This window comes from Rhea pennata, chromosome Z (genome assembly GCF_028389875.1).
Source record: "Rhea pennata isolate bPtePen1 chromosome Z, bPtePen1.pri, whole genome shotgun sequence".
NCBI lineage: Eukaryota > Metazoa > Chordata > Aves > Rheiformes > Rheidae > Rhea > Rhea pennata.
This window is the reverse complement of record NC_084702.1, coordinates 58,551,469-58,579,291: the sequence shown is the minus strand read 5'-3', so window position 1 is coordinate 58,579,291 and position 27,823 is coordinate 58,551,469. Positions and strand designations below refer to the sequence as shown.

Sequence of the window (27,823 nt, the reverse complement as noted above, 5' to 3'; positions counted from 1 at the left end):
CAAGCAAAGATATACAAGCAAAAGCATATACAAAACATCTCCTTTCTGGGCTGGAAAGAGCTGGATTTTTTATTCATATTCTAAAATGAAGCAAAGCCAAGCGCTAACCTGAGCCTCTTTATGACTTTCTGTTTCTAAGGCTTCAGTTACAAGACGTTTAACACTTTGAACTTGCCAGTTTCAAAGGAAGGACACAAAACCCTTCTGCTCTGCGTGCTGCTGCTAACAAGACCCATCTGGCTTAGCTAACTGCATCGCTGGTGTGAATCAACAGACCGGCGCTGCCTCTCCACTCAGGGTCCTAGCACGTGCCAGTCTGAAAGCTGCTGTAAAACTGTCCTTTTTCTGTGAGATGTAATCTAGATCAGGAATTCTTTTGTCCTGAACGGCCTGATGGGAGCATGTTGCAACACGCTGAGGGCTGCTGGCTGTCTGCACTGGGGGGACTGGAAAGAGGCTGGTCGGGAGGAGGCCTGACCCAGCTGAGCTCCGTGGCGGTGTTTGCAGCTCACACTGCGGGGGACTGAGAGCAGGGGGAACTGCTGTGCAGCCTCGAAGGACTGGAATGTCCCTTGTGGTGAAGGACAACCAGGCCTTTCATTCGGGTGTGAATGCAAAAGGCTGCAACGGGCAGTGTAAAAACGAACAGCTTAATTCTTTTTTGGTATTTTTAATTGTGCTCAATAAGGAGGGACTGGATGAGATTGTTTGCATGCAGAATCAGAGCCTTTAATAACTTGTCACTAGAAGGTCATTTCTGAATTCAGATTGTCTTGGAAAGAGCACTCTGACACAGTCCTGCATGTCCCAGTCTGAAACAGCTTTTGTCGGTGCCAGCTCTTTTGGCACTTGAGGCAGGAAGAGTTGGTGTCTCAGGCGCTCTCAGAGACAAGGCCTTTGCTTAGATCTCGTATCATACAGCGATGTGGAAATGGCATAGGATCTCCTTTTCTGCTTTTGCAGTGCAGCATTTGTAAACTAACCTCTGTTAAAAGATGGCTTCAGATAAAAAAAGTGTGACCACAAACAGAAATAGTATGAAGGAGTCCTTAGTAACAGCTGTACTGATTTTTCAGGAGGAAACTCCAAAGCCACATGTCGTTTCTCTATAAACTCCAAGTGAATTGACAATCATAAACGTGACGGAGGTCAATGTTTTGTGAAGCAACCAATACTGCCATTGGCGCTGTGCGGGTTCATCGGCACCCACACAAACTCAGCGCAGAGCTGTTGCCCCACAAGATTCAGGCTCAACAGCAAGCTGTTTGGTGCACAGTGGATTTATTTAGCAAAACTCTGTCCTTTTGTTTTGCTGTAAACTACAACTTTGGTTTCTGGGCTCAAATGAACTGTTTAGCAAAACTGCATATGAGGAAGCAGGTGTATTTTACTTTTAAATTTGCAACAAATAATACCAGCTATTCATTTTTTCCCTTATTCTACTCCTCTTGAATTTACTGTTTTGAAAGTTTTTGGTGATTTCAAAAGAAAATTGGATGGGGCCTGTGATGAGCTCAGTTATGGGTCTGAGAGGCAAGGGACCACTGGGACTCAGGGCTGGAGCAGAGCAGCAATGCTCAGAGGAGTATTACTCTTCTAAGAAGCAGGCGTATAGCTAATGAATGTTTCCAAGTGTAACTGGGGAAGCAGATTGCCCAGGAGAAATAGCAAATACCTGTTTCTCCAGCACTCACTGGAGCTTTGACTCCAGGCCGACTCAATATGTCTCTGGAACAGTGAGTGTTCTTGTTGTTACCAGCTCTGGACTCCCTTTACTTAGGAATTACAGAGTTTTTCCAGTCCATGGCTATTTCGGTAAGGCTGCTGGATGAGGAAGTAAGGGTTGCAAGAGGGGCTTCCGCACTCCCCCCCCCCACACACACTCCAATGCACTCACAGGAACAACCATACAGTTTTCAGTGAAGATTCAATCTTTATGGAATCCACCAGGATTCAGCACATGCTAAAAGAACATTAAAGACCTGTAACCCTGGTCTGGTAGAAGGTTTGATCAGGTTGGTTGCGGGAGAGGGAAGGGAGGAGCAGGGCTAATAGATAGGAAGCATTCTTAAAATGAGAGAGTAGAAGTTTGGGAACGTGGCTTCAAATCTAGTGCTATGTACCACTCACTGGGAGACCTTTGGCAGGTCACTTGACCTCCCAGTGCTCTAATAAACCAGACTGCAAGTTTGTTTACAAGCTGAAAACCAGATGCTGCATCTGGGAAGAGCTGGCTCGGGCAAAAATCCTTAGCTCCCATTTACAAGGCTTGCATGTCCTTTTCTGAACGGTGCTGATGTGGCCACCAGTCACTGCAGATAAAATTAAAGTGATCTTAGGAATAAGTTTGATTTCAGTTTTTTCCTTATTAAGTATTATTCTGATTGGCTTTGAAGGAGAGAAGCACAGGCTAAGTTACTGTCTTAGAGTAGATCAAAACTCCAAGGAGCAAACAAATTGTTCATTTTTCATGCTCTGGGGATGAACTTGGGTGCAAGTCAGACAGAATTTCAATAGTCAGACCCAGTTGTCTGCAGAGAGTTTCCTGCAGAGATTTCTTCCCTCTGTGGCAATTGGTTAGGTCATATTCATCATCAGTAAAACCTCATATGCAACTGTGATAACTGGTCAGATCATGCTTTTGGAAATTACTCTTTTCAGCTTTTCTTCTTTCTACGTATGTTTAGTTTTTAATGAAAAAAAAAAAAGAATCTGCCTTCTGGCACTTTACTCCTCCTCCTCCTCCCAATGTATGTGTCTTCTTGGCTTTCAGCCCACAGAGTCAAGCCAGCTTTGGTATGTTGGTGGGCTGCAGACTGTGGTGCAAGGAACTGCTGAAACATAATGTCAGCGGTGGGCTGTGCGCAGGAGACCTGGCAGGGACCAGGAGCAAACCCAGTCATGAGAGGTGTGAGGGACTGTGTCCAAATGGGCTAATGTACCATGTGATGAGGAGTGCAAGCATGCTGATACAGGGTTATTTCTGTGCTGGTATCTCTGTGTCCACCTACTCCTACTCATGGTATTTCAGGCACATATCAGGGGAGCCTTGGACTGCTTCATCTGTATGTACAAATCACATGAATGTGGTTTTTTTCAGACCAGATGTTGGTATTACATAGTACTGAGCAAACCTCATGTGCTTGTTTTCTGTTTCACTTTCAGAGTCTTGGGACAAATTAAGTAGAAATATGGTTTTAATCTGAATACGGAAATAACTTCTCAGTCCTGGTCTTTCTTCAAGTACTAAAATTATGAAAATAACTAATTGACTATATTATTTCCTAATTTTCAGAATTAGAAGACATATTTGTATAAGACAGGTTTTTTCTCTGTCCAGTTGTCAAAAGGCTAGTAAATTTAGAAAAGAAAAACTGCAGGAAAAGTTTAATTTCTCAAATTATTTGTTAATTTTGATCAAAACTGGAAGAAAATAAGGATTTTCAAATATTTGTGAAGTTATAGACATCCTTCTTCTAATCTCTATCATACTGTGGTAAACTGAATTATTAGAGTGAAGTTAAGGGAATCACAGTTGTATAAAATCTATGAGAGAATGGAATCAATCCCTGTATCTTTGGAATTCCTAAAGCTCTGTGATTTATGGTAATTAAATACAAGCAAAATAAAGAAGTAAATGTTTTGGGCTGACAAACTTAATGTGATGTTTGGGAGCTAAGCTTACAACTCTGTAAAGCAGACTCTAACTGGAAGCAGTAAAAGTCCCAAATAAAACAATATGTGATCTTTATTCCTCGGATCAATCAAAATTTGATCATGGGTCTGCTTTTTTTTTTTCTTAAAGCAAAGCAATTGCTACCCCTAATTAAATGGTGATGTTTCTATCTTGAAAAAATATATAGTGGTGTAAGTAGAGCCTACAGTAATAAAAAATGTTTGCTTTTCAAAAACCAGGAGCTATTTCATTGTTGTAATTATTACTATACCAATTCAAAACAAATTAGTAGGTGGTTTTGAAATTACATACACTTTATATTTACATCAAACCCAATATTGTGCAGGCTGCTAATTTTTCATGCTGGGAAATGACTGTATTTTATCAGGTGACAGCCATTGATTTAAAATAAATCTTGCCAGCTGGAGCCCAGCTGTTCCAGAGCTATAGAGTACATTGATCCACTGAAAAATGTGGGCTATGTTCAAAAAAAGGGTCTTTTCTTTGGGAATTATGGCTAATTCATATTTCTTAATCTTTTCTGATTTTAGACCTTGATTTAGGAACGCATTGAAACACATACTGAAATCCCACCCTTACCCAGGAAAATATTTAAACTTATATGGCACCTTTTCTTAGGAAAAACACACACACTGTGCAGTTTGTTAGACGAACTGTTGATTTCTCCCATAACGAGTGGGTATGACAGGCAGCGATATGAGAGATGCTGATGCATTACTTCCTCTCATGTGACTTAAACACGTACTTATGTTTAAACACATGCTTAACTGACCTTTCCACCTAGGGATGCTTTCTTGAGTTTGTATCTTCATTACAAGCATGTTTTTTGGCCGCTGTTTATGTTTCTGATGCGACTGAGTGCCTTTGCTTTGCAGAAGTGACTTCTCCGAAGTACAGCAAGAAGATGCAAAGATATCAGTAAATACTAACTCCTCTAGTAGCAGAGAAGACCAGGCCTTTAAAGAGGTACTTATTTATGTTGATAGGAAGAACGTGTCCTATTTAAATGGTTTTTAAATCTAATTCACTTCAAATACTATGGATAAGATTGGCTCCTTATGGGACAGTTTGCATTTAATGGTGCAAGCATGAAATGATCAAACTGATTTACATGGAGCAATTTCATGTAATGAAAAGACAGTTTAAGCCAGCTAGACCCTGTCCAGATTGAACTGATCATTGGGGGTATACACATGCAATGCTTGCAACTGCAGCTTCAAACAGCTAAGATGTTTAAGAGCTATTTACTTACTGAAACTGATGCAAACCAGTGCTTTTGTTTCTAGATGATTTAAGAAAACCCTTCAGAATTTGGGCTACCAACAAACAAAAGATGATCTGTACCACTGAAGGCAACAGGCCACCACAAACTGTACGAATCAAATGCAGCATGTTCAGAGTCTCTGCACAGGTTTCGTAAAGCTACAACCATTTTGTGTTGCAAAGCTGAGGCCAGTTATTTATAAATTATTACCACGATGACACTGCAGTATATTATACAGTTTTTAGATTAACCCTTTACACATCAGACTGCAAAGCTGCTCAAGCTGTAGGAGTATTCCTCATGCTGTCAGAGGGGTTAAGACCCTATCTAATCTCTACTTGAGGTTTACCTTAAAGCGCTGTTCATTATAGGAGGTGGCAGGACAGGAATCTCTTTGACTCCCTGCGGTTGTGCTGAGCAATAGCAATTCGTTCCTCTTTCCAGGAAAACCTGCAAACTTTGGGGAAGCAAAAGGTTTGTGCGTAGCTGGTGTAGCTCTTAAAATACTGCGGCTCCCAGAAGCTTTAAAGGCCGCACTCTGTTTCTCTTCCCTTCGCCACCCGCAGCTGGGAAAACCTTCAGCAGTTTTGGGGAAAAACGCTCGTGTTCCTTCCAGGAAGCTCCCGGGCCACGCTGCTGCGAGGGCGCGAGGGTGCCTGTGCCGGAGCCGCGAGAAGGAGCAATTCCTCATCTCCCTTTCCCTACAGGCTTTCACATAACCCCTTTTACAGAGCAGTAGCTGCCGTGTAGCTGGGAACAAGCGTTAGCGTCACGCAGCCATTCCCGTGCTCGCTCTGTTGCTGCACACATTTTCCATTCTTTCTGACCCTGAGCATGAGGAGTTCTTTCCCAAAGGTGCAGGATAGTCTTCCAGGACTTCCTTCAAAAAAAAAAAAAAAAAAAAAAAAAAAAAAAAAAAAAAAAGGCAGTTTTTAAAGTTCCTGCATGTCAGGATTTCAATAGTGATAGAGCATAAACATGTGTTGGCAGATTGTCAACTAATCTAAGTATCCAGAGCTCTACTGACTTCAGCAGACATGGACAATTCGCCACATCTGAAGACAAACACTAGAAGCTCCATCCTACTGACACAGAAGACAATGGTGAACCTCCTGCTGACTTCTTAAGAAGCAGAATCTGACATACAATGCAATATCTGAAGAGGTTTGCTTATGTGGTCTCTGGAGGATTTAGAATAACATGCATTTCATTCTTTCCTATGTGTGTCCAAATGTTAGGTCACTTCAATTACCCACATTTTTAAAGCACTTATTGGGTAATGAGGGGAAAACAAAAGAGTGATTGCATTTGCTTATTGCACTGGATTTTTTTTCCCAAACTAACACAATGGCACTAGGACATTTTGCTCTCAAGAAAATGTAGGAAGCCAACAGGAAAAGAAGAAGAAAAAAAGGAAAGCCCCGATCTGAATGGTTGCAAAAAGTTGTTGAAAGGATTCATAATGAGTTCCAAGGGGTTTTATTAAATGGCCTAAGGAAAGCTTAATTTTTTAAAATCATTTCTGAGGTGAATATGTATTTAATTATACTTCAGTGGGGTTTAAAGGCCTCATATAATTAGCATTGTTCAGTGAAAGGCTCCTATTTTTTTTAAATGTACCCCTTAATTTAAATCTTTTCTGCAATTTGAGCTTAAGAGAGAAACCATTTTTTAATGCTGATTACTATTTCTATGAGTCTCAGACAGGTAAAAGAAGGAATATTAGAAGAATTTTATTTGGATGACCTATTAGCTTGTCTGAAGCTTTAAATGAAAGTGAGTGCAAAATGGTGCAATTAGTCTGAATGAAAGTCTAAAAGCTGCCTTCCCAGTCTCTCTAGAGGTTGCATGGAAAGTCTGATAGAAGTAGGACATTAACGCAAATTTGGTTGTAGATGAGGTGGCTGGAGCATGCTGGGAGGACATGGGGAGGAGTGAAGCAGTGGAGGCAGCAGTGAAGAGCAGTAGAGGAGCTGAGTGCCTGGAGACCTGCTGCCAGCCGCCAACTGTGCTGTGGGATGCAAGCCCAGGGAGTCGGTACCTCTGGGTTGAAGAGAGGGTAGGAGGTCTGCTGAGTCCTGCTGGGAGAGAATGCAACAGTGTATGGTGACTTCCACACGACGCCAATTAAAATTTGAGCCTTGGCTTATTAAATTGATGACAATTATGGGGAATCAACTCTAAAGACTCAAATAAATTTGTTAGACCCCACCTAAGACCAGGCATGCCTACTGGTCAGCCCTCATTTCTTCTGGCAAAAGCAAAACATTTCCATTTTTCTCTTCTCTTATACGCTACCGTGAGGACATGGTGCGGTCCTAGCATTCCTATTGGAAACCAAGTGACTTGCAGGGGTTACATTCCTATAATCTCACTGTAGGAATATAAAAGGATTACTTTTCATTTATTACCTAGAATCCCTTCAGGCAAGGACACAGCTGGATTGTCTCAGCTATGTGCCATAAGAAGGTTGCCCTAGCAAGCCCTTTGGCTAAATCTATGAATGCACAGCATACTTGTCTGGCTTTTGTAAGGAGGATTAGCATGTCTAATTGAGAAACATTACCTGTTGTTTAGTCTCAGACTGCAGTCACAGAGTTATTCCAATATATGCTTGACTCCCTTCTGATGTTCACGTCTAAAGAAAAATGGCTGTTGCAAAATCCTACTGCAGGAGGTTCCTTTGTGCAAAAAAGAAGGGTAGTTTCTTACAGGAATTGACAAAAGATTGTATCCTAACCTCAAGCATGTTGATGCCTTGGCTCAGCTTCTCTGCCCAGTTTAGCAGAGAATCTGACCCTGGAGATTTTCCATTGCAATTGCCAAAGCAATTTAAGAGTGGAATATTTTGCAAATGTTTTGTGACAATTTAAACTTGTTTTAAGAACAGCAAATAATACTTCTTCTTTGGTTTAGTAACTACTGTGCTTCTTGTATTTTTTATTTTTTGCTAATTCAGCTAGTTCCTTTGGAGTTCTTGGTACTTACAGACTATGTATAAAACTTATCGTTGCGTCTGTGCAGAGGGCAAAGGCCCTTATATCAGATAAGGCACAACACACTGAAGATACAGTGAACAATGTGAAATTAGAGTTACATAGCATAAAATCGTGGATGTTGGTTCAATCGTAGGATTTTTTTTTTTACAGTTTAGAGGATATATTGTTCATCAGTGTAGCCTAGGAATGGAAATGGAGTTATCAAGGCAAGTCAAAAGAAACATACTTTGAGAAGTGGAACAAAAAACAGTTTTTAACATAGCTTTAATCTTCAAGCGATTGTTCATTTGTGGCTAGTTCACTGCAAGTTGTAACCTAGGTCTCTCATGCACCTCATTTCATCTAGCTTCAACTGCATATTAAGAATAGTTCTGGGATGAGAAAATCATTCCTTTGGCTGAATACTGTGGTATATTTTAATCTTCATCCATTTTGAGGGGCAAAACTAACTCAAGCACACATGAGAGTGAGATGCCCTGGCCAGCAATTGGACAGACCAAAGAGAAATCTGAGGCTCTCATCTTTCAGGCTGTCATTTTCTCCAGACTGTTAAAGTTTTTCCTTTCTCTCTTGCAGATACATTTCTTGTTCCTCTGATTCTGGGAACTATGTATAAACCTCCTTGCTTTTAGGGCAGTTTTGAACAGGGCAGTTACCACGTTAGTACTGCATTATTAACGATGCATCCTGGTTTTGACAATGATTTTTGCACGAAAGTGCCATATTAAAGAAATGAAGTAATTTCTATTCCTGTCCCCAGCACAAAAGCCAGTTGTCAACCACATGCAATGAGCATCCTGCCTGCCCTGAAAGGTTCTTGTTTTTCCTTTTTTTCCCCTCAAATCCTCTTAGCATTTCAAAAGTTCTTTTGATCCACTTGTGAATACAATGGCCTTTTATTTGCCTACACCTTGATTATAACAGAGTTTGCTGGAGTGTTTAAAGGATCCCTCCCCAGGGCATTTGTCATTCCTCTGCTTGAGACAATGTTTGCACAAGTTTCCTTTCATCCTCTTTCCCATTATCTGTGATTTCTGCAACGCTCTGACATCTCTTGCACAAGACCATCACTAGTACAAAAGCGCCATGTATCATTTTGAAAGGCATTCCTTGTCATCTCCTAATTGCATGCTCATATTTGGGAATGGCTCTTGGCGTTTTTCCTGAAAGCCTTTATCCTCCTGCCGGGCCAGTACCTGAGCGTTGGTCTGATGACAGGATCCGTGGCCTTTCTATCCATGACTCTGCTGTGTGCACGTACACCTTTTTTCTGTGCAAACGCACTCAATAGCAGCACTGAAACTTTGTTACCTGATGTATTAGTTTTATGCAGTTTAATGTAGGGTTCATCACATTAAAACAGTTACTAAAGTCAGGAGACAAAAAACAAACAAACAAACAAAAAAAAAAAAAAATACTCTCAGAGCCTGAAGATGTGGCTGGGTATTCTGCCAACACTTCAAAATCTTGAGGTCTCCCATATGGAGACTTTGGTAGCAACCAAGTTTCCTGTTGTTCAAAAGAACTGATTATTTCTAATTAAAACTTAAGTGAGAAGGAGGAAGGCTCTGGAAAGAAGGTCAGCTCCGGAGGCAGGTTTGCCACATTCATAAACCCGGTGAGCTGTGAAGGGGACTCCTGTTTTCAGAAGGCTGGACCTGTCGCATGCTGGTCCTATGGCCATGAAGCCCAACAGATTCCTGAACTGGGCCATTTAAGAGGGGAAGATCATCGTTTAACAGCTGTGTATCATTCATGCAATGCACAAAGAGAATTTGCCCCCTGAATAGACTAGAAGAAGTCTTTTAAATTTTTTCTTCAGTTTCTTGGCAGCTGGGGTAGTGTAAGTCTGTCTCCTCTCTCTCTCCTGCACCCTCTTTTCTTACTACTGTAAACTGATGACTATTTACAGTCTGTTTTAGAAGGTTTCCAATTTCAGCTACTGTATGCGTGTGTGTAAACACTGTGTAATTTCAGTGTGGAGCTCTTACAGTGGTTAGGCATGCTTTAAGTAAGTATTTGGTATTTTAGTCAAAAAGTATTCCCAGGAGATGGTCAGGGGTGCTCCGCGATCAGGGGTCCAAGCTCTTCAGTGGCAAGCTCTGCGTGCAGGACACAAGAGGTGCTAGGTGCAGTCTGTTGTTAATCTCACCCTTGGTATACAGCACAGCATGGTTTGCACGCAAAGCAAGCTGATTTCAAAACAAACAAAAAAAACCCCAAAACCAAAAAAACCTCACCTCACAAATGCATTGCATTCGGAGCTGGCCGTGCATAACCTGTTACACCTTTTAGGCCCAGGCTCTCACTGTGGGTCCTTGGGAGTTTGCTGGAGCTGTGTCGGCTCCATCCCCTCTGCTGCTCCTGCCGAGAGCGGGGAAGCGAGCATGCGAGGATCATGCCGGCCGTTCCCACAGCCCGGAGGGACGGCAGCACCAGCTCCACTTGCACCTCCGGCCGTGCCCGACCGGGCTTGCACAGAGCACCCACAACAGGCAGCGCAATGCCACCAGTGGACCCAGGCGGCGTCTTGGTGCCTTTGCGTTGTCATCTGGTTGCTGGCAGACCCTAATTTATGACCATTTCACATGCCTCTGGCCATTCTGAGGTTTTCAGTTTGCTGTGCAATAGTGAGTTTCAGGAACTGATTTGTTTGCATAACTGCTGGTCTATAAATGCAATGGAGGCTTTTTGCGGGGGTAGTGCTGAGCACATGGGAGGGACAGCTAAAGCAACCCACCTGCTGAGTGTCAGCAGCAGCAGTAACTTCGGATTTAGTGCTCATTTGGACTGCCTTTTTAAAAGCTAAGTAAAAAATTAACCCCCCCCCCAAACTCTTAAAAGTTAATTTCTTAAAAGTTACCACTTCTGGGTAAAAGTCTATATAATCACAGCATTACTGCCTTGTTGTTGCATATGGCGTAATGCTGCCATACAGCAGCAAAACACCACCATTTTGTATATGTAGAATATATATACACAATATATAGAATATAATATATATATATATAATATACACACAATATAGAATATGTAGGATAAAGGCTCTGCAGCCCATACCAGCCTCTTTTAGAGCGCCGTAACTCAGCAGCATCACAGCTGCTACGTAGCGACTGCTGGGAACAGCCCAACCAACGGGCTCGCGGAGGGATTCTGCTCGCTGCAGAGCGGCGAGGACGTCCTCACCTACACCCGCAGCAACGCGGCAGCACTGGGCCACGTGGTTTCAGATAAGGTCCCGGGATCCGCTCCGCTTGAAAAGTGCGTTCGGCTGAGTTGAAACAGCTCTCACGAGCGGCGGAGGTGTGTTACTGTGTTTCATGTCTTGCGCAGATTTATGTAAAGCTAAGTAAGAGAATTCCTCAGACGTCACGGAGGTGCTGGGAATATCAGGCCCTACCTCTTAACGCAGCCCAGTTCAAACAGATAGCAAAGTAAATTAAATGTTGTTTTTTATAGGCAGTAGGATGCAAATAAAATTTATGGGAGGAGAATTTCTTAGTATTGTTGAATACACTCTACAAATAGGCATTATGGTTGTGTTATTTATATCTCTCATTTGAGTACTAAGCTGTTATTTCCTCCAGATCTTCTAGTATTTACTCAAGCCTCAAAAGCAGTGATTGTGTTACAAAAGGCTATAAAAGCCATTTTTTCTGTAAAAGAAAGACAACTCAACAGAACTACAGATGAGCAAGAAGGGGCTTGAGATCAAGGCAGGTATAAGGACTGAACTCTACCACAGTCTGAGATTGTCAGATGTGTGCTTTTGGTTTTGACCTTTAGAGAAATGTGGTTAAAGCCACAAAGTTTAAATCTTCATTTTTATATTCATAGCCTCAAAACACTAGATTGTTCACATAATTACATTTTGGGCCAGCCACTGAAGAAACAAGTAAGAAGAATAAATTTTAAAAAACTTGCCATCATGTAAAGAGAAACCACTAGACTTTGCTTTTATATAGCTTCTTTTTTTTTTTCCATGAAATTTCCAGAAATGATGGGTGATCTTTGGCTTCAAACATTCTTCAGTAGTAATTTGAGATGTTTTCAAAAAATTCAGGTTTTTTGGAGCTAGTGGACAACTTCCCTCTGAAAACCAAACCTTTTATAAATTTTTTTATTGTGGTAAACACACTAAAGCTTTAGTTCCATTTTAAAATCTCAACCAACAAAAAGAAAATAATCTTTGACTTGGTTCTGGTTTTCTTATATTATACATAGGCCAGCTCCCATTACTGCTAATTTCTGTGTCAAGACTTCTTTGGGCTTTCTGTCAGTAGAATGTGGCCTCAATTTTGCAAATGTTACCTGCAAGAGATCAGGATAATTTACAAAAATATAGAGATTATTTCACATGTTTTCTTATTCCTGGCTCAGTATGCACCAGTTTCCTTCTCTTGCTATCCTTCCACCCACTGTTGGTACTCTGGAAGTAGCTAAGCTGCTTATAATAATTGTCATTCATCAATCATTTGTTTGATTGTTTTTCTCCCTTTCCTGACTCCAGTGAGTTGCTTAGTTCATACTTTTATTTTGAAAAATTGCTTTCTCCACAGTAAGAAAAATTTCCTGGGATCAGTGTTTCTGTAGAGACTGTAGAGACCGTGTTTCTGTATGGTCTCTACAGAAACTTGTTTTCACGGATTCAAGAAAACAAGTGCATCAGAATAAAAGCTCGGGCTTATCTTCTATAGTCCAGCTGCTGACCGAAGATTAATGAATGCTTTTCATCCTTTGAAGCCATGAGTTCAGATTCTTTTTCTACCAATGGCAAATAGTTACCTCAGAATCACTATTTTGATGAAAGTTTAGTCTGTCCTCCTGGTGAGCACATGTTAACTTTATTGTGGTATTTTCAGGTAGGCAGGAATGCTTGAAATCAATTATCCTGGGAAACCAGAGTGACAGATGAGTCTACATTGCATTTTTATAGCTCCTTTCCACGGCTCTCCTTTCCTGGGAGCGGCTTGCAGCGTCTGCAGTTTGCGTCGTCCCAGGGTCTTGGCATGTTGGTGAACAACAGCACCCTTATTCCAAAGAGAGGGTAAGTGATTTGCATGGGGTCTGGGAAAGTTATTTTTTGAAATCCCAGGTGAACATCAGACCCGCAGGCCTGGCCGTCCTCACTGCACAGAGAGGGGGGAGCAGGAATGAACAGAAATACAATCCGGTCAAAACCTTTTGGGGAGGGAGACCTGGGAGTCATGGCGAGAGGCAGGAGTAGCAAGGTGTCCGGTGGCGGAGCGGGTTCTCATATCCTTGTCCAAGTTTTTCAGCCCTTGAGAAGGGTGGGGGGAGTTTCGTGTTTATTTAGCAACACGGAAGGGTTGGTGTCTTGGGAAGATGTGGTCACCCTTCAGCCGTTAGAAAGGAAAAGTGCAGAAATGACTAGCATGCTGGTACTTGACAGCGGGGATTTACGGAGCCATTAGCTACTGCTCTGACTGGCAGTTTTTCCAAAGGCACCTGTCAGACCCAGCTGACACTTCAAGCACAGAAAAAACATTTGGCACTGGCCATTTCTTGAGAACATGTTTTATATATTCCCTTTTCACACACTTGCTCTGTTCTCATGAGATTTTGCACTAGTGAAGGTTTTCACCTTTGCTCTCTGCAACAACCAGCAGACGTGCCTGCTCTGCACGCCGCCGAGCTGAGGGCTACGTGCAGGCTTCCTCCAGCCTCTCCCCTTGAAGCTGTGGCCGTGCTGCTGCGTCGGCTGCGCTGGGACGAGAGCAAACGGCCCCGGTGGGCTGTGTCTGCCCACCTCGCTGCCTTCGCTGCCGTTGTCTCACGGGGGAAGGACTAGGCTTGGACTTCAACACTGCAAGGGCCTGCTCCTCCCCATGTTATCTGTGGGACTCTTTGCCTGACTTAGCCTGTTTTTTAACACACGGGGCATTTTTAGGAGATTCTCCTTAAACTCAATTCGTTTTCCTTTTGAGGCAGTACGAAGGCTTTCTGTTGTTTTTGTTTGTTTGTTTTAACTGTTGTTGGTTTTAGATTTCTCGGTCTTTAAAAGACCTCGTTCCCTCTCCAAAATATTGCAGGAAGAAGCTGAATATAAATCTGTTGTACAGATAGAAAGTTAAGTAATGGTAAAGCTATCAGAAAGTAGTGGACAGGGTCAATTTCTGTAAATCTTGAAAAATCACTATCCTAAAAAAGAAAAAAGGATCAGCTAATACTGAGAATCTGGCCTCTCCCTTTAACTTCCCGGCAGAAGCTGGGATAACTGCTATTTTGTGCTGTCTTTCTGCAGGAGGTTTCTATGAGCTCTGGCAATCACAGTCTACATATGCCTGAGATTATGCAGGTTTGTTTTTTAAATCAGATTGAGATGATACTTCTGCACTTTGCTCCCCTGCCTATTCTGTCCAGAAAAGCCATTAGACCTTCCCAGAATTATATCCACTGGGTATATCTGATGTTTGAATTTGCAGATAGGATTTGTGGGTTTTTTGTGGGGCAGGAAAATGTTTGTGAAGTCCCTTCTGGAAGTTGCACTCCTTGGTTTAAGGTCAGTTTCAGTTAATAACGACTTTCCTTAAAATAGACAAAACAGATTTCATGCTCAAGCTCTTTTCTCTGTTTTAAGATCATTCTACTGGTGGTTCTACTTGCCCTATGGTTCTCAGAAAAACAAACTCCTCTAGTTTCTGCATTTAAGACAGAGAAGTAATTCCTGAATCAGGTTAGGTTCCTTCAGCCTTAGCCTGTTTTTGTTGTTAGCTTCTTGATTCCTCTGTGCCCTCACACTCTTCCTTAACTGTACAGATGACCTCTTCTTCCTAGGGGTGTCAGCCTGATGAGATCCATGTGTGATCTGTTTTTAAAACAAAGAGTATTTTAGTATCTTTGCCACAATCCTTGATTGTATTTTTGTAAATGTTTGTAATAACTGGTTCTTGTATTCCTTTAGTGAGCCCTCTTTAGATCAGCACTGAGAGCCACGTATTTCATTTCTTTATTGTCTTCTGTGACTTGCTTTTTTCTCTGATAATATCAGTAGTACCCTTAAAGCATGTGCACCTGTACCCAACTTAAAATGAAGATACTAATTTGCAGGCAGATAGTCCAGTCAGTTTTCTTCTGCTGTGTTGCACATTGCTCTTAAGAGAAAGCAGCTGGGCTGTTGTTCTCTTCATCCAAATTTTGCACCTCCTTCTAGCACTGTCCAGCGTTGCAAAATCAACTTTTATGACTTTGTAGTGCCTTGGCTTCTTTGTTTCCAGACTGTGCAGGCTCATGAATGGGGATTTCTCTGGCCTTTTGAGCTCTGGTTTCTTAGCTTTGCCAGGTCACTCTAACAATACAGAGAAACTTCACTGATCCAAATGCTTTCGGAATGGATCACTTCTTGGGTCACTGAAACTTGTAACAGCAGCGTGAGGGTTATGTGTGCAAATACATTTTCTTAATATGTTCTGAAGTTCTTTCATACAAAAAGAGAATTAGATGACATTAGATGAAGCAAATAAAACAGTAACTGTAGAATGATTGCCTTAAACATAAAAATCACTGCAGATTTTCTGTGTCAAAAATAAAGCATAGCATTTGCATGGGCTGTGTGAACATACAAAGCAAGAACACTGCAGGAAGATGTTTACAAGACAGATATTTAACCAATATCATTGTGTTCCGGCAGAAAACAGAAACGTCAAATGAGAAGTCCTCAACTGTCATTTATTTTCTCAGATGCTGTGAGTCTGTACAACAACATAAGGTAAGCAGTGTTAGTGCTAACTGAGTTGTTGAAGATAGGCAACGCACCCATCAAATACCAGTAGTAGCTTTATGGCTTACTTTTTAGCTGACGTCTATGTAGTTGTCCTTGCGTGAGATTGCCACGTTGTGGTCTCCTGTGCACAGATCTCTTATATTGCCATCTGTTATTTCAGGAAAAGCTGTCTTGTTGCATTGAAACAAAAATCATTGCCATCCTCACTTAGCAGTGAAACTTTCAGCTCTGCTTACAGTGGCTTTACGTGGTCATTGCTACACTTACATCAGGCTGCCCTGCATCAGATTCAGTCTCAGGATAGGGGCTTATTCCAATCACCCAGAAGAAATTCAGGCCTTATATTATTCCATGCTTTGTCTGTCATAGAATTTCAGTGTTTTGTGGTTACAACATTTATAAGCTTTTACAGAATTTCCTTCCCTAATACTAACTTTCAGTGAAGATATGCCTGTGGCTCTTCTTGAGATTTTTGAATATCTTTGATGTAGTCCTTAGAGTCTTCTGATTTTAGGAGGTAAGGATTGTAGCTGGGAGAAAATGAGTGTATGGCATTTGTGGCTTTAGCTGTAGTTCAGCTCAGGAACTAGGGTCATGCTATGAGCTCAGGAAAAGAGAGTCAGGCACCGGGGCAAAAGCTCAGCCTCTCTAAGGTGGAGTTCAGAACTGCTGGGTAGAGTCATTGTTGCAGAGGCAACATTTCATGGCTGCTACCAAACTTGGTGCTCCACAGGAGACTGTGTCCCTTGATGAGAGCTGGGAGTCCTGGCTACTTCTGAGGAAAAGTCTTGGCTCCTTGAGGGGAAAGCCTACCATGAAAAGCCTCCCTTGATCTTGGTGGTCAGGAGGGCCTGAAAATCGCTTGCTGCCTGCTGCCACCCCCTAAGCAGGGCTTCCCAAGGGGGCCAGGGTGTCCAGCAGGACAGTCCTCCCCAAAGGGCTCCTTCACTTTGGGGATATCACAGCACAGCAAGAGTTGGCAAGGGGCATTGTTCAGAAGCAGGACAGCCTTCATCGTCAAGCTTTTCTCCCACTGCTGAGTTATGATTGTGGGAACAAACCAGCTGAAGAGATCAGATATGAAGTCTGACATCACTCAGGGACAAAGCAGTCCTATCAATATGTCTAAGAGCACAAAATCTTGGGAACTGGACAATCAGGAGCAATGGTGACTGGAAACTGTCTGGTGTGGTTGTGTCTGGAGGAAGGATGATACTTTGGATGCTTTAAAGACTCGTGCGCTTTTCGGAGCTGTCTGCAAGAGGCAACGTATTCTGGACCAAGTGTGTTTTGTGACAGCTGAATATTCGGTTCTGACTTATTTCATAGATAGGCAGCTAGTGATACAATTTTACCTTGAAAGATGAGTGATCTCTAAGACTGAGGGACTTTGGTCAGGGAGTGACAACTTTTATTTTATCTATCTGTTCCTGAATCTTTCAAAATAGTTATGTCTGTCTTTAAATCTTCCCTCCTTAGCACCCGGGAGGTGCAACCTGGGAGGTTTTTCCTGAGCAGAAGACAACTCAGGAAGAGCAGGACAGACATTGAGAGGAAGCCAATTCTTGTAGCTTACCACAGGGAAATCATTATCTTTGACTCAACAGATGCTCCAGGGTTGCACAGCTGTTTAATGGAATGAGATTCAGGTGATTTCTCTAACCATCTGTCATTCCCTGTGAAAAAACTTCTTCTCCACTTGAAATGCCAACCAAATATGTCTGTAAAACAGAAGCCTTCTAAGTTCCTACAAGTTTTGTGGGAAAGGTTTCTATAGGTAGAAGAGAGAGATCTATGTCATTATCCCCCCACTGAGGAAAAGACAACAGAGCCAATTTGTTTTCATTCTGTTTTATAGCACCAGGGGGTCAATCAACTCTTATACTCAGGAGAGCTCCAGACTCACCCAGTGCTGGGTTAGGGGGTGTCATGCTGGAGCAATCACAGTGGAAATGGAAGGAGTGATGCTGATCTGTGGGAACAGAGGCTTTGAGATTTCCACTCTGCACAGACAGCTGCTAGCACCTGAGCTTGGGTCCATCCCAGCATGGTTTAAACATCTGACTGGGTGCTGAGCTAAGGGAGTTATTTACCTAGGCTCCCTTGGTAGTGACCAAACCAGGCAGTTCAGCTCTGCTGAATCATCTTCTGGAAGTCCCTAAATCTTTTTGTTGGTATCTCATTTCAATGTAAAATCCTAGTGAAACGAATTTAGACTTCTCTGTTAAGATATTAAATGTAGAACTAGAAGATGTGATTTTGTGCCCTTCAGATAGCAGAAGGTCTGGAATCCAGTGGTCTCTAGACTGCGACATAGTGTGTTATCTCCACTTCCGGATGTGTTTTTGAAGGCAATTCTGTCTGTTTGGGGTTGCACCTGTAGGAATACAGTAGGGGAGCCCTGGGTGTGCTTACTGACCTGGGCCCTTCAGCACTGCAGTAGCTCAACCCTGGGACAGGGGCTGGGCTGCTCTTGCCTGGCACGATGGAGCTGTAAGAGATGTGAAAGCTTAAAAACCTAGGGAAATTGATGGTAAAAAATCAAGCAGTCATGGGGTTAGGTAAAGATTTGAGCATTGTGTTCTGGACTCAATTCTGCCTAATTTCAGCTCTGGGTGCTTATGTCCTTATGTGGACTTTTCTCTAAATGCTTAGGATTCAAGTATGGATACATAAATAAGCAAATCATGTGTCAAAGCCAATCAGTGAAGCTGATTATTCCAACTGGTGTAATGTTACACCATTCTATTTGATTTCTCTTTTCTCCTTTTCCTTGCTTTTCAAACCTCTTATATCACTTTCTTCTTTTCTGCAGCTATAATTGACAGAGATGGGTACTGAGGAAGAGATACCTTTTTTTCCAGTGCAATAAAAATAGTTTCCTTGGTTTTATTAACAGTGCATAGATGTGAGTTCAGCCTCCCGTCCAAAACGGACAATGAGGAGGAAGTACACAATTTGGCAATGCATTTGGGGTTAAAAACATTGCTGCTTTCAAAACATTTTGCCAGAGTCATTAATTAAGTGCTAGAACAGAGAACTTCGACCAAACAAAACTAGAGGAAATTACATTTCTCTTTCCTGACCTATATAAAAAGCATTTGTGTTTAAATCATACTGAAAGCTTTAAACGGACCTCTTGCCTAGTGGAACAAGCAGAAAACAAATGTTCTGCAATGGGATTGTTGCTCAGTATAACTTAATAGAAGCTAGCTGTGTTTGCTGCTCTTAGCGAGTGTTTAGCAAGACTGTTTATGGGACAGAATCTAAGCAAGAATAATGCAGTTATGGAGTTTCATTTTTCCAATGCGAGAGCAGGAGACTTTCTCCTAATGCCTAGGCTTATCCTGTCTGAGAACAAAGACAAATCCATTTCGTTACTGCTCAGTCACAACGACTAGTGTTGTGAATAACTCCAATGCCTTACTTGGATATATACACCAAATGCACAAAATCAGAAATGGAGGAATAATTTAAGTTGTAACAGAGTCCAAAAGAACTGGATAAACAAAATATCAGAGAGCTGAAGAGTGTCAGAGTATTTCTCTGTTTCTATTACTGACTGTGATTACCAAGACTAGCAGAGAAGTGGTGATCTGGCTTTCATTTAACATGTTAATAGACCATATCTATCCAAATAAGGAAGAAGTCCCAGCTCATCCTATCTTGCGCTGGGGTCACAGCTGCTGTTGTGCTCTTAGGTCTGAGTGTGTGTGCTGCCATGTCCTGCTGCCATGCCAGGTCTTCATGTGGGTGAGACCAGCTGCAACTCCCTCAGCACCCAGGTTGCACAGAAGGATGCTCAGGCAGAGGAGCTTGGTGGCAGCCGTGGAATGGGCTGCAGCAAGGCCCTGCTCTGGGGCAGACATGAGGTGTGGGCTGTGCTGCATCTGCACAGATGTCCCAAGATACAGCCAGTAGAATGCAAAAAGGAAAGGGAGCTTCCTTGGCACCATGCTGGGGGATACTGTACTGGAGCATGTGGCTTCTTTACTGGGAACCAAGAAGCAGCCCTTTGTACCAACTCAACTCTGTTGTTCTCTGCAGCGAATGGCAATTTTGCTGTGAGCAAGCACCTATTCATGTCGCTGTTTTCCCTGGGCATCAATAAATATCATGACAGTTAACTGCATGGATGTTAATGTTGTAACATCTGAACACCATAACATTACTTCTGCCTGATAAAACTGCATGTGCCCCTTCACTTCTGAATCTGTACTGTCAGGGCAGCCTTATCCCAGGGCCCACAGTGGAGGCATCTCTAGCTACCACCTGCAATAGCCTCTATGCCTTTGCAGCATCACTTTGTATAGTGCTGTGGATACGCAACAATGTCAGAGCATGCTGCATGAACAGCTGAATGCCTCCTCCTCTGCCCACAGCCACGAATTGCTGCTGTTGCTGTGAGCGATGTCAGTTCTTGAACAGATTCAGTTTGGGAGGGAACTGCTACTCCATTGCTTTCTTCCATTACCCTTCTTTTTTCTACTCAACAAACTCTACTCAGAAAAAGAAAAGCTACTGCTTTTCTGTCATAGAGCGGAGATCTCCAGTTGCAGCTTCCTGGCTCATGTGAAACAAGTTGTCCTTTCACTCCGCTTTCATTAATTGCTCATACCTTTATATAGTGTACTACATGAGTCACTCTGCCTACCTACCTGCACCCAGGGCATGGTGCGCTATCCATCAGTTCCTTGTTCTGTTGCAATTACCAGCCTTTCATTACTGGATTTTTCTCTTGAAGACTCCTCTTAATGCCAGCATACTTCATTAAGTTCTAATTTTGCAAACCAGAAATTGTGACTTAGGTGCGGGACCTGGAAATAGGAACAACTAAATACCCTATCCTAGGAATACACATACAGATTTGGAAGAAGACTAAGGTTGACCTTGCCAGCAAGTCTCTTATAATTGCTTTTCATGAACATTTAACCAGCTAGATTTTTCTCTCACATATATTTGTTTTTAAAATTGCTTGAGTGGACTCAGCCGCTAGTGTTGCATAGTATATCTGAATCAGGACATTGCCCAAGACAAGACAAGACCAAATTCTTCAAACCTTCTCACCAATGCTCAGATATGGTGGCATGAGGTCACAGACATAAACCTGATCAAACTTTTATGTATATCTCCACATTTTTGTCTTACCAACCTGCCTGCAGATTATTTGCTGAGATGAATCTCACCTAGTGCTATCTGAGAATTGTAGATTAAAAAGTTAAATTTTATTGCTGGAGTGGTATAAGCAATCTTACAAATATTCCTATAAAAGTTAAGATAAGTTTTGGTATTAGCACTGGGACAACGTTAACTTGAAATGAAATATTACTATTTTAAAAATTACTTCTCTGCTAATGCTTGTGATTTGTACATCTTGGTCTGAAGATGATGGCTAAAATTATCATTATTCCTTGCAAGCGGAATGCATACCGAGCAGGTCTGGTGCATAGGAATAACAATGTAGGATTAATGATATGGACAGCGTATTTTGCAGCCCTGAAAGAAAACTCAATGAAATCTCAATTGACCTTTATCTCTCCTCATCTGAGGCAGATCAGGAGGGGGAATTGCTTGCTTCTGTGCTTCCCCCTTAATTACTTTTAGAATATTACAAAAAGAAAGTGTAAACTTTCCTCTGTTTCCCTGCCAGGATGGAAAAGGTATACCCTGTGAAAAAAATATGATAAATCAGTCTTCGGCTATTCAACTAATCTGTCTGCAATACCTTCCAACAAACGTGGAAGTATATGTTTGCGGCTCAGACAGCACAGTATTGTATGAAATGTAAGCCAGCCCATTAAATTCACTGTATAGGTCATGGCCACTGCAGGTTGGAGCTGAATGCAAGCCGGGTACCTTAAACCAAGAAGCTCGACACTCCATACCCTAGATCTGGAGCTACCTGGTCTCTCCAGGCATCAGCATGAACGACCACTGGAGGCACGGAGATGGTATCTTCTCTCCTGAAACACTGGACTTCATATATGAGTCTGTATGAGATTTGTCTGATCTTTCAAATCTTGTAAAACTTCCCATAGCACTTTGGGGTGTTTTCCTACACTGTCATCTTTTTTTTTTTTTTTTTTTTTTTTTAAAGGAGGAAAACCAGGTGTTTCTTTTTAATCACAAAAATAATAAAAATTCAGGTCCATTTCTGATCCTCTGCCATTCAGAATTCATGCAGCTCTTTGTTCTCATCTAGATAAAGCACCTATTGACCTATTGCCAAATATTTTTTATTCTTATTTGCTATTTTTTTGTTTCTAGTAATTTTCAAAGTTCCCAGTCTCATGAAATACTGTATAAACAAACAACCTAAGAAAGGTTTCCAAAACATCCTGTACATCCAATTAAATGTCGATATGCCTTTCCATTAATATATACTTTCCATCCTGAAACATCATCATATAAATCAGTGTTTCAGCTGGCTGAAGTAAATGTGTGCCTTGGGACACAGTCTCCTAGTAGTCCTTCTCTGTGCATTCCAGCCTTGATTTAATCCAGGTTTATCTCAGCTTTGCACTAGCTGATCAGGAACAGCCAAGCCACTCTTAAACTGAAGTCAGTGTTCATATAGAGTATCACATTAATTAGTCTGAATGGATGCAAGCTCTGTGTACAGAAATCTTATTTATATTCTTTCCTGCCATCTCTTTCCCTTATTATTGAACATCTCCCTGCTCCCATGTTAGTCTGTTTTCTGCTGTTCCTATAACTGTGGCAGAATTAATGCAATTTGCATCTCTAACTTCAGAGAAAGCTACACAGCAGTCAAAATTTTAATCACTTTAACAGCAGTGAAGGCATGAATGTAACAGCCTGGCATGGGGCACAAGAAACTGAGGTAATGAAGAGCATCAGCAACAGATCAAAAACAAACAAACAAACAAACAAAAAAAAAACCCCATAAAGTTAGTCACATGGCAAATGAAGCCTGAAATCTGATAAACAATGAAAAAGAAATAAGGAGGCAGATGGAGGAGAGCTTGAACCAAATTTTCGTGTTCACACTTGGCCAAGGTAATGGTGGAGTTGGAGTGAGAGCTGCACTTTCCCCGCAGGTTTTTGCTATCTGGAGCTGCAGGAGGTGCGGTGTTTGAGGGGATGATAACACAGAGATCTGAGCACAGCTGTGCACATGAGGACATTAAGCTCCAGCAGCAGACACACCAAGAAGCAGTCGCTGACCTGTGCAGGGAGCTCATTAGGTGGAAGACTCAGTGGCTTCCTATTGCAGCTCGTACAGCAATAACCTCTTTCTTTCTTCTTCATGGTGAGTTTAATAGCTCTAAGAAATGCTGGCCACACATCTCACTCAACGTTTTTGAGAGAAGTGAATATTTTTCCTGGAAATGCAGTTTTTTAAAAGAAATAATAAACCCTTGTTTTTCACTTCTCTACCTCTCCTTTCCTCATATTTTTTCCATTTTGCCTTTGAAAAGATAGAGAAGTGAGAATGAAGAGAGGAAGAAAAAACCCTAAAAGCTAGTGTAAAACTGAGAATATTGGAAAATGCCTGACAGAGTAACAAAATTTCACTGGAAGGGGAGCAATCATTTCCTCTGAATGGCACCTCTTGATGCTAAATTTTCACATCTCTTTGCGAGTGTTTGTTCAAAGAATACTTTCCCATTTTTTGGATGGTGCAGTGGAGCAGGCAGTCCCTGGGCTGCCCAGGCAGCCTGCTAACCCAGCTCTAGCACAAGGACACATGCGCAGCTGCTCTCTGCTCCTTTGACTTAAAAGGCTGTGAAAACAACAGCTAGAAAGTTACCTTAACTTACTACCAGGGTTGGATTTTTGAACTAGTGACACAGGATCTGCAGTTTATTATCAGTCTTCTGCATTTTCCTGGATATTGCGTAGTGATTATATTTTATAATTAGGTCAAACCTATGCATGGGTAATGTAGTAGGCACTTGGAAATCATCAAATGACTGAACTGGTCCATCCAGCACAGCAGTCTGGAATGAAGAGGCCAGCACCTCACCTTTGGAAGGAAGAGGCAGCAATAAACCCAAAAGGAACAGCTGGAAAATAGCTGGTCAGCTAGGGAAGCTCCTGATTAACCCCTGTTACTGAATATCTCAATGATGCTACAAAAAATTATTTTTTTTCCCCATTCGTATGAAGTAGCTCATTGTAGAATATTATTGTGGACATTCTCCCTATTCATATTTTTCTGAATCCTACTAAATTGTTGACAGAAGAGAAATCTTCTGGTCATGTCTTCTTTAGGTTAATTAAGGCTGAAAAATCTACTGTTCCAAGTGTATGGTTAGAGTTACTATATGTCAATAATTAGGTAGATATTAATTATATTTAATACAAAACACTTTTCTCAGAAGCCAGTTGTGTATGTACAGTGCTACATGCATTATTGATTATAACTTGCAACAATTCTTATTGCACTCTCTTTGAGTCAACAGAAATGTTTACTCATCTGAAAACTTGCCCACTGTGCACCTGGGAAAGGGATCTAGGGCAATTTTAGGTGTGCATTTTTGAAGGTTAGAAGGTTGTTATTTTCAGAACCAACAGTTGCAAAATCTAGCTTTTGTTAGTAACAGGAAAACTGTTTTCCTTTTGGTTACTATGTTTAGCCTCTCTAAGACAGCTATTAGCAAGTTTGAAATGGACCTCTTGGATGGCTGTGTGTGGCCACTTTCCGTCAATGAAACCAAGGCACCTGTAAGGAATTGCAGAGGCAATAGTTTTTTTATTTTTAGTTCCTCTTATAATATCTTATTTTTATTAAAAATACTGTTTTCCTTTCTAAAGAGTTTCAAACAGTACAATTGGGCTATGTTTGCAAAGAAAACTATATTAAATTTTGAGAATGAGACCAAGACATGCTGTATAATGTTCTCTTAAAAATGGATAGAAAACACTGACATGTTCCAGTAATCAGTAAGTCTGTTGACTGATTTAAAAGCAGCTTGATTGAACTGTGCAAAGAATGAGTCACAGATCATGATGACCAATGCCTTTAAATTATTTGAACATTAACCTCCAGTTCAAAGTAAGCTGAAGAAATTGGGTCACACTGTTTATTTGGATAATAAAATCTTACTGCTATCCCTCCTCATTGGTACCATCAGTGCCTGGGTGAAATTCTGGCTTCACTGAAGTCAGTGGCAAAGATCCTGGTGATTTAGATGGAAATAATCTTGTACACTTTGGTATTTACTCTGGTTTCTTAGTTCTCAGTCCTCTGCCTTCTCAGAGCTCTTTTCTAGCTTCTCATTCCATCACTTCCTTTGGCCCCCTATGGTCAGCCCTGGCTTAAGTGTATACAGTAAAAAAGTTATTCCAGAGCTCTGTCTATTCTTGGTTCTGTTGGCCTTTGAATGGAGTATAAGAAATGCTAAGCATCTCCGTCAGAGCCCCTGACAAACCCTGGTCAAACACTGATTGCCTGGAGTGGTGTGATACTACCAGCCTCAAGATGCTCAAAGGACCTGGGTAACCAGGCCTATCATTTTGAACTTGGCTCTAACTTCAAAGTCAGCCCTGCTTTGAGCAGAGGCTTGGATCAGATAACACTCAGAGATCTCTTCTAACCTCAACTTGCCACAAAAAAAAAAAAAAAAAAAAAAAAAAAAAAAAAAAAAATCCACTATAGTTTTATGAAAGCTGTAAGCAGCCATGAGTATATCTACAGGTATTTTTTGTGTAAGTGCAGTTTATTGAGTTTGTACTGGACAGTGCTGAAGATCTAGAATTTCAGTTTTATTTAATTTGATTTTCTCTGTTTATTTAGGTTTTATAGGACTCAGCAGAAGAGAATCTTAGATTATAGATCCATTCAAAGTAGGTTTGCTTTGTGTGTAGAGATAATTTTGCTCTGCTCAGACTGGAATTCTGTCATGTTATTTCCATTAAAGTAGACTAAACATTAACCTTCACTCTATTTGATGAGGTGCAATGTTGTCTTTTCCTTCACTCAGTGTGAGAGTGGCCCTCACCGATGAAGTTTTGCCCCTGAGAGGTGAGGAGGCCGGTTATGTGTGTTAAACGAGGAATGGAGGTGTGCATGTGGGTTGGGGACGTGCTGCCGTGAGGTGGAGACAAGCCAGGAACTGACTCTAGGTCGTGTGGGAGCCACTGGCCAGATGCCCTCATGTGCTGCTCACTCCCCCTTACATTGTGTGACACACGTACAGATTGCAGGGCGAGATTAGAGGGACTTTTATTCCTCTCTTGTGCATGGGGAACTTAAGGTCAGTTCATGCTGATGTTACGGTGATGCTGCTTCAAGAAATGGTCTTTCCTTTCCCCCAGGTCTCATTGCCACCTTCCTTCTGCATTTGCATTCGTGCTGCCCGTACTGACCTGGGTTTGAGACCTGGGTTGGCTTAAACCCTGATAAGCCCCAGCACACATGCCCTGAACACAGGGCTTCGCCTGTGGTGGGGACATTTATCACGGGGCCACGTGGGGCCTCCCTGCTTCAAACAGCAAGTGTGGGGGGGAGACGCAGACACAGAGCAGGAGGCAATGAGGGGGCCGGGGGACAGAGCCCTGGAAAATGCCGGTTCTGCAGCTGGCATGCAAAGCGGAGGGACTCTGAGGGACAGGTCAAGACGCCTCTCATGTTTCCTGTGCTTCTGTCTGAGCATGCCACAGTCCTGGGCTTGCCTTGTGCGTGATGCACAGTGGCAAAGACTTTTTTTTTTTTTTTTTTTTTTTCTCTAGAATGAGAATTTTGGGTATGCTGTTAGGACTATGACAGCTCTACTGAGTTGAAATACTGAACTATGGTCTTTAATTACATGAAAACCATTTTAATTAGCAAACATCTAACACCCATGAATTCATTAGCATGAACTGAAAATAATTTTGAGTATCACTGTGAACGCTATGTTCTAGGTTTATATTACTTAAACCTCTAGCGCATATTCAGTTCATGGCTGCGATGTAATTTAAATCCTTTAGATAATGCTTCTTGTTCTTTACAACTAAACATAAAACACGCTGGGCAACCTGCTTCATTACATTTCTGTGCATGTGTATTTGGAAGAAGAGCCTTCTTATTCTTCCACCCTCTCCATGCAGCCAGGCCTCCTTAGCTTAGTACAAACTGTGCAGCAACGCAAAACTCTCTCTTTTATAAACTGCTATCCTAAGTAGTGATGGGGCCTAGGGAGCCTGGGAGCCCTGTCTGTGCCTTGCTGGAAAACTTGGTGTTATTCATTATCTTTAGCTAACCAATATAAAAGCCTTTCCATGCACATTTTCAAACATTTCTAGGAGAGGGTCTTCACCATCAAATAGTTGAGCTTATCCTCTGAAAAGGAAAAATAAATCTTCCAAAATGACATTATTACAAAAGAAATTTTTTCAATAAAACTTTTAATTTCCTTTCTACATAGCCATAGGCCAAAATAAACACAAACACACACATATCTTCTCAGCTTAAAGACAGGTAGGAAAAAGCTTGGAGGTTTCAAAATAGAGGCCTAGCCCTGCAGGAAAAAAAAATAAATAAAAGGAAAAATCCCAAGAGTATAGAACTTCTAGAATTCCAATACCAGTGGTTATTAGTTTTCATATCTTCCCATATCTTTCAAAAATAGAGTTCAGGATCAAAAACATCTGTCACAAATAGAAAATTATCTAATGCATTTCACTCTAAAATGTTAGCATGTTATTTGCAATTTCTACGTAAGCAGTTATAAACTATAATTTACCAAATTTCAGGATACTTTATGATGCTGTTTAAACTTCAGGTGGGAAAAGTGATGCAAAGAGAATTCATGTATTTCCCGTCCCCCCCGCCCCCCACTGCCCTCCCTGTGGTCCTTTCCCTTCCCCTTTGTTCTACCTCCTCCTCAGCTCTGGAGCTATAATCCGCCCTTATCTCTCCTGCAGCCTGCAGTAAGTTAAATCTGCTCAGAGTTCATTAAAGTAATCAAAAAAGGATTATCTGTCTATGAAAAAATCCAGCATTTTAAAATGAGACAAAAAAATGTTTAAACAAGAAACATCGACCAGCTATACCTCTTTTACCACTTTGCTTATTACTGGAACCACTATTTCATGATCTTGTTTTTCAGTTGACTCCTTTTACTGTTAGCAATGTAAAGCTGTGAATTTCTCTCAGTCCCTGATGTCAA

General features: G+C 41.6%; 1 long non-coding RNA gene across 2 annotated transcripts in view; it reads left to right on the top strand.

The window, feature by feature from the left end:
* The window catches only part of LOC134153210 (uncharacterized), a 44,558-nt gene that overhangs the window by 4,658 nt on the left and 12,077 nt on the right, over positions 1-27,823 (top strand). Inside the window, exons 3-4 of one of the 2 annotated variants that reach the window (XR_009961129.1) lie at positions 4,573-4,663; positions 6,857-6,949. The exons of the other annotated variant lie outside the window; for it this stretch is intronic. This is a non-coding gene — a long non-coding RNA (uncharacterized LOC134153210). Of the gene's footprint in view, positions 1-4,572; positions 4,664-6,856; positions 6,950-27,823 lie in introns of those variants that run through there. 2 annotated transcript variants of the gene reach the window in all.